This window comes from Alligator sinensis, unplaced genomic scaffold, assembly GCF_000455745.1.
Source record: "Alligator sinensis unplaced genomic scaffold, ASM45574v1 scaffold547_1, whole genome shotgun sequence".
Classification (NCBI taxonomy): domain Eukaryota; kingdom Metazoa; phylum Chordata; order Crocodylia; family Alligatoridae; genus Alligator; species Alligator sinensis.
Window position 1 is genome coordinate 1,593,396 of NW_005842217.1, and position 10,400 is coordinate 1,603,795.

General features: G+C 45.1%; 1 long non-coding RNA gene across 1 annotated transcript; it reads left to right on the forward strand.

Moving 5' to 3' along the window:
- Positions 1–7,420: 7,420 nt before the first annotated feature.
- On the forward strand, positions 7,421–9,857 carry LOC102372984. Its single transcript, XR_324241.2, has 3 exons — positions 7,421–7,468; positions 8,532–8,686; positions 9,823–9,857. It is a non-coding gene; the product is annotated as an uncharacterized LOC102372984 (long non-coding RNA).
- The last annotated feature ends 543 nt before the right edge of the window (positions 9,858–10,400 follow it).

Below are 10,400 nucleotides of genomic sequence, written 5' to 3' on the forward strand. Positions count from 1 at the left end.
ATAGATGTCTTTCCAAAGTTCTTAAAATAATCTTACACCTCTGCAAGCTGGGAGCTCTGGGAAAGATCGCACCCCAGATAATATCTTGTTTCTCTTCTTTTGCTAAAGCCTTTGGTATGTCTGCATTTTTCTCCCGGCAGGGATCTAACAGGAAATAATTAAATAATGCCTAAGAGGACCCTATTAATATGATGTACATGTTGGATGGTATGTGTACACACATCACATAGGCGCATCTCTCTCTTCCACACACATACACATTTGTACCACACTCCTCACACTCATCTACCATCCAGCCCTTATGCTTATCATGTGAATATGCTCTTGTAACACCCAAGTATGCCACCCCATCAGGTTCATCAAATGCACACCATCTAACACATGCACAACACATATCGCTCTTTAGCATATGCACCAGGACCCCAACCCATCCTCCCCATACATGCTGTCCATACATGCATCATACACACTTCTTTATAGTCATAAAGCACATAAAGACATGCAGGCGCACACACACACCCATAAAACTTTTCAGGGTTCACGGTGCTTCTGGCTGCATAGCAGGTTTGGTTTGAGAGAGTTAGTGAGCCCATGCCTCTGCCAGATGCCCTTGTTCCCCCTGTGTCTGTATTTTATGCAGCTACAAACTGAATAATGACATTACATTATCCACCCCAACCAATTCAGAGGAACTGCACAACTTCCCAGAACCTAGTGAGCCTGACCAGCCGATGGATGACTGTACAGCCAGGCTGTGCTGGCTCGCACCAAATATACCCGATGCTTTGACATGCAGGCCAAAATGTTCAAAAGCATGTGTTACATTTTGAGTGCCCATCTGGTAACATCTGAGGCCTGATAGTCAGAATGGCTGACCACCTGCTACTGTTATAGATCCCAATGGGGTGTTTGATGCTCCTGAGCTGAGCAATGGGTGCCTTCAGACTCGAGAGTTTTTTGTCACTCTCCCTCCTTCACCCTAGACTTCGGCCTCTGCCATTGTCCTGTTAACTTCCCCAGAGCCAAACTATAGTGCTTGAAAGGAGAGGCTGTGTGTGGGGATGGGCATACACCTGAGGGTGCATCAGGGTTTGTGTTTGGGAACGCTGTGAGTATGTCTAGGTAAGGATGTCTATGGGCTATGGCATGTATAGGGTGTCTGAGTACTGGAGGCTTTGTGCAAGTGTTTCTTTGGGAAGCATCTGAGTATATAAGTGTGTATGGATGCAGATGTGTGGCTTGGGAGAACAAAGAGTGATCCAGAGATCAGCGCTCAAAGGTCAAGATTTTATCAGCTTGATTTCAACTAAGGGACCCCAGACACCAAAGTGAGCCCTTCTCTCAGCTCCAGTTGATTCTTGTTGCTTTGAAGTCTGGAGCTGAATTGATTTTTACACTGTGGTCTGAATTAAAGGACATGTAACCACATGGCCCACAACACAGGAACTTGCTGCACGGTCATGGAAAATGTCTGGCTGCCTCACGCTGGGGAGGAACTCCAGGAAAACAGCGTGCCTCTCAGCTAGGAGGGAGGAAGAAAGGAGCTTGCCTAAAGATTGACCTCAATATATCTAGTCCATGTCAATTATATCAGTTTAGATGGGCAGAAGCCGCACAATTTAGGTCTTCGTTCAGTTTATAAACGCCCCAAATATAGGGGTGGTTTGGTTCCATCCCATTACAAAATTCAGCCGCAGAACCCCATTTTGAAGGTCTCCCAAATACCAAGGTGCTTGGGACAGTGCATTTGTTCTGGGCCATTTCCAGTGACAAGACCCTCACTCCTGTGAGCACTGAATGCACTTTTTGCCACCCCAAAGTGGGGTCATGGCAATGGCAACTGGCAGTGAGGTATACCCTGCTAGTGCCAGAATAGAGATGACTGGGATGTCCCCATTGTGTGTGTGTGTGTGTGTGTGTGTGTGTGTGTGTGAGATTTGCAACTGGGCTTGGGAAATGAAACCCACATTCCTGACAAGCCAATTTTCCTCCCCTCCCTCCACTTCTCTGTGTTTATATCAATACATATAAAACTGGCCACTCAGCAAGTTGGAGTTAAAGTTATGCTTAGTTAACTATTCTGCTGCTTTCTCTTGCAGCCTTTTAGTGTGCTGATCAGGCGAGCTTAGAGATGGGGGAACGGGAAAAAAAAACCCAGAAAGGAAAGAGAACGAGAAGCCCAGGGCTCCAAAGCAGCTGAGGTGTCAAAGACAAAGATTTAATGAATGTGCCTGCGGTTCACCTGAACAGATGAGCACAAGCTAGAAGGAAAGAACGAAGAAAATGGAAAAAAGAAAGGATCATTTTTCAGATTGGCAGCTCCCCTCGCAGACATCTTTTAACAAGAAAAAAAAAAGGACTCCCAGCCTCGCTTTTAAAGGGCCAGCATCATTATTCTGCTCTGTGGCAGCAGGTAGGGTGTTCTGGTCCAACCAAACGTGTTATGATGTTTTTCCAATGATGGGGTAGTAGATCATGGGGTAATGGAGAGGTGTTAGCATTTCTGATTTTTCCTGTCTGGCACTCTGATCTCTTGGCTGATTATCCTCACTCCTTCTCTGTCAGGGACATCTTCTTAAGGACAGAGAAGATGGACCAAGCCCAAACCTTCTTGGGTCTGGTCAATCTACACACGAGCATCCACACCTTGATATCAAGATCCAGCAGCCCAACTCTTATGATAACTACTGTAACAGGAGCAGAATTAGCCCTCCAGGGTGGCCAGTATGCATCACAGCAGCCAGCGCTAAGGAACCACAGGCTAAATAAGACTCATAGCCTCTGTGTGTCTAAGGACACATACACACTGAGCACGTCTACACAAGATGCTTACTGCACATTACCCTAAAAACACTGCACAGTAGCGTTTTGCTACTGTGTTTGTGCTATTAGCACAGCAAAAACCGTGCTAATAGCTTACTGCTCACTGTTATTAAGCTGATGCACAGTAAGCATCACTAAATAACCATTTGCCGGTGCTACTGCGCAGTAACTTTAGGTACTGGGCATTTAGTTAGTACTTTATTAAGGAAGTACTGAACCAAATGTGCAGTATCTAAGGTGCATTAATGAACGTGTAAATGCGCCCACTGACCGGTGGGTTGTACTTCTACTGCTGGTGAAGGAGGAAAGGTAGTCTGTACTAGCAGCAGCCGAGTGAGCTGCTTATGCATGGAAAGGTTGATCAGGGGCTGTAACAGCTGGGGGAGAAAGGGAGCAGGTTTCTTTAGTTAGCTGCTGTTAGAGCCCTCCGGGGGCTGTGGGGAATCACTCCTGAATCATTGGGGCAGGTGGGTTCATTGGACTCTGCTCTGAATGGAAAGGAAGCGGGAGCTGGCATCTGGGCCCTGAGGTGGGAACAGTTCAGTTTTGAGGATGGGCAAGGACTGAGGAAGAAGCTTTGCCTGGTGCTCAGGCTGGAGCATGTGCAGCATTATTCTGGAATGAGATTCAACTCAATAACAGCAGCCCCCAGCCAGGGGTGACTTCCAGACTCCAGGCCAAGGACCTCAATTTGGTTTGGGGCTGAGGGAGGACTCCAGAGGCATTTTCATTGAGGCATGTGTCTGGAAGCAGTTGCACAGCTGCATTTTAGAGGAAGATCGCAAGTCACCTGAAGAAACTGCCAGCAAGGCCAAGCAAACCTGTTGCCTCATTTATCACAGTGCCCACAGATTCCGCTCCGAGACAGGAAAAATGGCAATAAATAGCCTGCCAGGACAGCTCTGCTGTATGCTGAGTATTTTCATAAGTACACCAGGTTTTCCAAAGGCCAGTACAGGCTGTCGGTTCTTCACATAGCCAAAAAATCCAGTTGTAATTTGCATGTGCAGTGATGTGTGTAGATATAACAATACACACATGTTCTTGCAGCCAGATCCACACAGTGGAATACATCAGTCGCTGGGTACATACAGACATCGCTGCTGCCAGCTAAGTGCAGGTGTTAAAGCAACGATGATTCTCAACTGTAGCACCCTGGGGTGCCTTGAGATCCCTTCAGGGGTGCTTCAGGGTGCTGCACAATGTTAGCACTGTTAGATGTGCAAACATGATTCATAAGATATACCTAGAGATTGCAAACAGGAAGTCATAGGGTTAAAACCATTCTGACTTGTTGAGGTCTTGCTGAGTTCTTTGCAATGGAAAAAAAACTGCTCTATTATTTTTCTGTAGTCAAAAAAGTGTGACAACTAAGAGCTGACATTTGCCAAGAGTGCCGTCGGTTTATTGAGGGGTGCCTGGAATCCATCAAGGAGTACCTTGAATCTAAAAACGTTGAGAACCACCATTAGATAGAAACTTTCACTCCAGAATCACTGAAGCTAGCAAAATATCTTACATTACACCCTGGTGTGTTAAGGGTCTCCTGCATAAGCTATTGCTCTAGAGTGTAACACAATCACATGCTGTGACCTGGTCTCTGCCTTCACTGGACAGATCACAATGCTGCGTGTGCTCTGTATAGGAAGTAATGTGGCATGCACAGCTGCCTCCCACTTCTACGGGCACCCATGGAACTCATACTTCATTCACATACAAAGAGACCTGCATATTCCCACAGGCACAACCCTATCTTTTCTTGCACAAACACACATGCACAAATGCACATACTTGTATCCTGACAAGCAGACTCATTTGCGAGCAACATCAGCGATCCAACGTATACACATAAACACAGCCATGCAACTTCCTCGCACAGACACATCTAAGGCCCAAAAGCTGGTGCTGGGTTTTTTTTTAATTCCTCCTGAAGACAATTAAATGTGAGATGATGAGAGAGTTTCTGGTCTCAAGTGCCCTTGCTACTTAACAAGGGGGTGGGGTCCTCTCCCAGTGGCTCTTAGCAGATCCTTTTCCATCTTCTTTATAACCATTTCTCATGGATATCTTATTCTCTAATCAGTACCATATCCAAGTACTTGGCTATGATTTTTATCTGGATTTTCTCTTTCAGATGTCTAGAGGAAGCTATTTAATAAAACTATATTTAATGCAAAAGGTTCCAAGCCAGCCGTCTCCTTCCCTTTTTCCTGCTCATAATTCCAGCTGAGGCTACACAATGCAACTCAGGGAAGAGAGCAAAAGCAGACAGAACCATCCTCAGAAATGCCTTGGTGTTGGGGGCAGTGAGACATCCAGGCACTGAAAGGTAAGAGTAGTACTTCCCGTTCTTATGGAGCATTGAAGACCCCAAGGCAAATGAGAAACCGTGTTTACAGTGATCAGTTTATTCAGCTACCAAATTGCAGCCACCTCTGGTGTGCAGTGCAGTAACTCGCTGCAATGCTGTGTATCATAGTTTGGGCAAGGAACTGAGAATGAATCTTTTAGACATGGGCCTGTTCTCACTTAAAGCCTGGCCCTATTCCAGAAGTTAATCATAAATTGTTGAAGTTAGATATAAAGACTTGAATTGGCTGTTGTATTAAGGCATTGAGATATCAGTGTAAATTTGGACCCCAGGGTCAGTTTTGTTGGACAGGTAAACAAAGACTTTCCATAAGGTTGCTGAATCCATATAGAACCGATCAGACATCAGAAAATCATCAGCCTAGAGAAAACATGTTCATGGCCATCTCTGAGAAAACTAATGCCATATATATAAAGCTCAAGGAATCAAATCTGCAAATGACTTAAAAAGATTTCAGAATCCATAAAGATATATGTATATTATACATATATATCTTACATGCATACATACATATATATGTATCCATACATGTACATATTACACACATACGTATGCATCTTGTAATGTTACACATTCTGTGTTAGATTAATTAACATAGATAAAAGAATACACACGTGCACACACATTTTTACATATGTATACATGTGTATATGTATATGTAAAGGTAAGTATCAAGTTACTAACATAGAAACGTTCATGCTAAATTTTAGAGATGGCCAAAACTGCCAATAAGGTTTTGAGAGAAATTTATTCTTTTTAGATGTTCTTTTGCCTACATTTTTGAGGAAAATAATATATTTCAATAAAAAAACCCCAAACCCCTTGTTTCAGTTTCTTTGTTTCCTTTCCTCTTCCTTTTTCCATTTTGCTTATTTGCCCATGACAAAATGAGTGGGAATAGAAAGAGGAGAAACAACAAATGTTTAAATGATTTGGGGGAGGCTTTTTCAGCTTTTAATTCAAAAAGTGAACAAATGTCAAGGGCATATATGTATATGAAAATGTGCCTTTTAAAAGAAAAAAGGACATTTTGAGATGAAAAGCATTTGTCATGGGCAATTGGACAACCTCTGTGAAGTTCTGGAATTGTGAGCATGCCCGATGTGAATGCCCAGACCATATCCTATATATTATATGGGATTACACAGACACATCTATACAGTGATACATGGTTCTTTCCATATGATCTCCTGATTGTAACATTGGCCTTTCCCTATGATCTCCTGATTGTAACATTGGCTGGCTACTTCCCTGTCATTGCAGTAGCACTGCATTGATAGTAACCTAATCTCCTCTGCTTTTTTTTACCTATGGCATGTAGAGCAGAGGTTCCCAAACTTTTTCTTATTGCATCTCCTCTTCCAGATTTACCAGCTGTCTGCATATCCCTACCAGCATACGTTTTATATTTTAACACCTTAAATTCCCATTATTCTCATAATGAAAATTAAATCTGCCATAATACACAATACATACCTAATTTCTCTCGCGTACCCCCCAGAGATGTCTTGCATACTCCCAGGGGATCCCCTGTTATAGAGTGTTCTTGGTGTTTTGGCAATTGGTCCTCATAGTTACAGATAAGGGTCTGACATGGTGATTTTGATGGTTCCTTTAGTTAATGGAAGCCAAAGGGCTGGACACAATGGCCTAGGAGGCCCCTTCTAGTTTCATTTCCCTATGTACATCTCTGCTTAGATGGGTCCTGCCTGTATCCTGACAACATACCTCCATCCATACAGTCTAGATCTAGGTCATGTATATCAGGCAGCGTACCCATGTATATTGGGTACACACCGTGTGCACACAATCTATGTACACCCACAGGGAGGCACCTGGGCATATTGAGATGTCTGAGCCAACTCAGACTGAGCTGAGCGCTCACCCAATTAATGAAAAAATTCTGTGCCTCCTCTCCTGACAAACCCAACTCCCAAGTACTTATTCAACATTACAGATGAGGGAATGAGGCTGACGTGAGGCAGAAGATAACTAGCATTTCAAGTACTCAGGGCAGGTAAACACCTGCTTGCCATGCAGACCTCTGTGCTCCTTTCGAGTGATAATCAGCCCACACAGAATTACCTTGCCCAGAGGCACCCAAGCCAGCGAATGCCTTCCCATCCCGGAGAACTGCAGATACAGGTCACAAGGTCACTGCAGCTGAGCTGAGGAGGAACAAAGTCCAATCAGAACAGACTCTCCACTTTAAACTCTTAGCTGGGTGTTTTGTATTCCAGCCTGGGCCCTGGAGCACACGTTCTGCGACAGGAGGTAATAAAACCTGTTTATTCTGGATGCTGGCAGAGTGGGGGGCTCATTTTTATCGTACAGAATTAAAGGGCTTGCAGCCAGGGCTGCACAACGGGTTCCCCGCATCAGTTAACACCCCACACACAAACCAAAAGATGTCTTTTAAGTGCACAAAAATTTCCGCCTGGCATTCAAGCAAAATTGCACTGGTGCAAGTGAGCATTGAGAGCGATGTTTCCATTTGGGGTTTGGGCAGCAGCTGGTTCCCTTTCACACTTTGTACCCACTTGGCATGGAAGCCAATGGCTGCACAGGTCCAGAACAGTGATGAATTTGTGTTTGTCTTTATGCCATCTCGGAGCAATCTGGGCCTGCTGAGAACTGGTGTCCATGAAGCCACAAAAACCAACAAAGAGAAATCCAGCCTCAGTGCTTGCTTCTGCCTGATATGAATGAGACTCCAGGCTCATCCTGGCCTATTCTTCATTCTACCCAGTCATTTTAACTTGGTGCCTATTTCCATTTCATGTGGATGTTAGCATGGAGAGAGTTACGCCATGGGTGCGACTGCACCCCCTGTGCTGGAATTCGGAGAGGATGGAAGGTCCACAGCAAGTGATCTTGTCTATGGGAAGGGGGCTGGTAGCACAGCGAGGACCCACTTAGCAGATGTACATCATGATGCTAGCACCCACCTTGCCTACATGCCACTTGATGCCAATAAGAAAGGTGCCCATTAGCTAGCTACATTCAGAGCACTAGACAACTGGAGAGGTGCCCATCTGCTGGTTAAATTTCTCCCCTCCCTGTAACTCACCCCATTGTGGGTCTCAAAGCAACACGATGGCCAAGACCCCTCATGCAAAAGTCCGCCTCTCCTCCTGCTTTGCTTTCGCACGGCCTGAGCATTGTTTCCTCAGTCTGTGCTGAGAGCGGCATACGGCTGCCACAATTAAGGCTATCTAGGTTTCTGTTTAGCTGCGGGACAACATTGCTGAACACAGGACTTTGATCTTATTTCCTAAGAGTTTTTTTCTTTCCCTTTTCATGTGTGTTTTTCCCCATTTTTTGTCTCATTACTCAGGTGAATGCTGATGTTCCTGAAGGCGCCCAGAGCCAGGCCCATCGCTCCGGTCCAATCCAGGATGCTGAAGTCCCGGTTACCCCCCCACCCATTTACCTACCCCCACGACAACCTCAGCCACCGTAACCTGGAGGCCTGGGATGAGATATAATTTGGTTTGTGAGCAAGTTTGTTTGTGGGCCTCTCCTGAGCAAAGGCTGCCAATTATATTCAATGTGCTGAACTCTGTCAGATTAGGTTCTTGTCATGGAAAAGAGGAGGGTGCTTTTTTTCCCCCCTTTCTATTTTAATAGCATTTCAGAGGGACCCTAAAGACGGAGTTTGGGGGATGGTGGTGAACGCTGCTTTCAGGCATCCTTCATATTTCTCTCCTCTCCCATGCAACCTCCCCCAGACCCTCATCCCCTTGCAGATCTCATGCACGACATGCATGCAGCTATTTTGAATGCGTGACTGATACACGGGCAGACAAGGTTCCTTGGGTGAATTTGATATCTTTTATTAGACCAACCCAAATGGTTGGAGAATAGTTATTAAGCAAGGTTTCGGGTTCAAAAACCCTTCCCTTGACTGATACATGTGCACACCATTGTTCTTTATGGAACGCAGTCAGTGCCACTCGACTCCTTGTCCTAAAGTCATTCCCAGCCAGGTTCCTGTGGCACCCCGGTGTTCAGTGAGAGCCTTTTCAACGTGCTGCGGGGTGCTGCGCAATATCAGCACTGTTAGATGTGCAAATGCCGACATGTGATTCACAAGATAAACCCAGAGATTTCAAATAGGACTCCACCGGGTGAAAAGCATTCCGACTTTTTGTGGCCTTTCTGAGTTCTTTGCTACAGAAAAGGGGCTCTATTATTTTTCTGTCGTCAAAAAACAAGTGAAAATAGTTTGTGAAATGGGGTGCCACTAAATTCTGTAGAGCTATAAAGAGGTGCCTCGAGTCTGAAAAAGGTTGAGAACCGTTGTCCTAAACCCTCCATCGCTCGCAGAGGTTCTGCTTTAGCTCAAGCAATAGCAGGTTGGACTTGGGAGGAGGGAAGACCTAAGCTCTTTCCACGCTGTCACTACAAACGTCGTCGTGGCCAGAGTATACAGCACAGTGACAGTTAAGATTGGAGTTTTACAGTACAGTCGCAGATTAAATGCAACATCTTTCCCCTTTGATATAAGGTGTGACCTATGCCCAGATATATCTGAACTAGACTCCCCTTTCTGAATGATCAGGGTTTGATGTTCATGCCAAATATAGGAAAAAAGGCCGCCAAATTGACCTATTCATTCCTTCCAGGTACAGCACACACACCAACTGCAGATGCTTCCTCAGCCTGATGAAAGGTATTTATACCTGAAAGCTTGCAAAGAAGAATCTTTCCAACTATTTGAGCTGGTCCAATAAAATTTACCAGATTTATTTTGTCTGCCTGTGTCCTTAGACCAACGTGGCTACAACCGATACCTCCAAATTGACCTCACTTTTACAGCGCATGTATCCTCAGGTGGCAGTTTCCTTGGCCTTGTTGTCGTAATTAGAGATGTGTTTCAGCTGTTGAAGGGAGACAGCTTTTGCTGGATGTTGGGGAGTGCATTGTTGGGAACAATGAATTTCGGGGAGGCACAGAACAAATTCTGTGCTTGGAAAGGAGTCAATGCAAGGCTTCAGGATGTGACTGAGGGAGGAATTCAGGCCTAGGTGAGAGGCAGGAGGGTCTAGGCTTGAGGTCATTGCAATCAACAGCCTAGAAGAGTTTGGGGATGGGTGGACAAACTGTTCACCACAAAGTAGTAGCTGAAGCTAAACTGTGGTCACGTCCCCCTCTTCTAGTGGGGACCAAGCTACCGCAGTTTAGCTTTTCTTCTCTTGTAGGG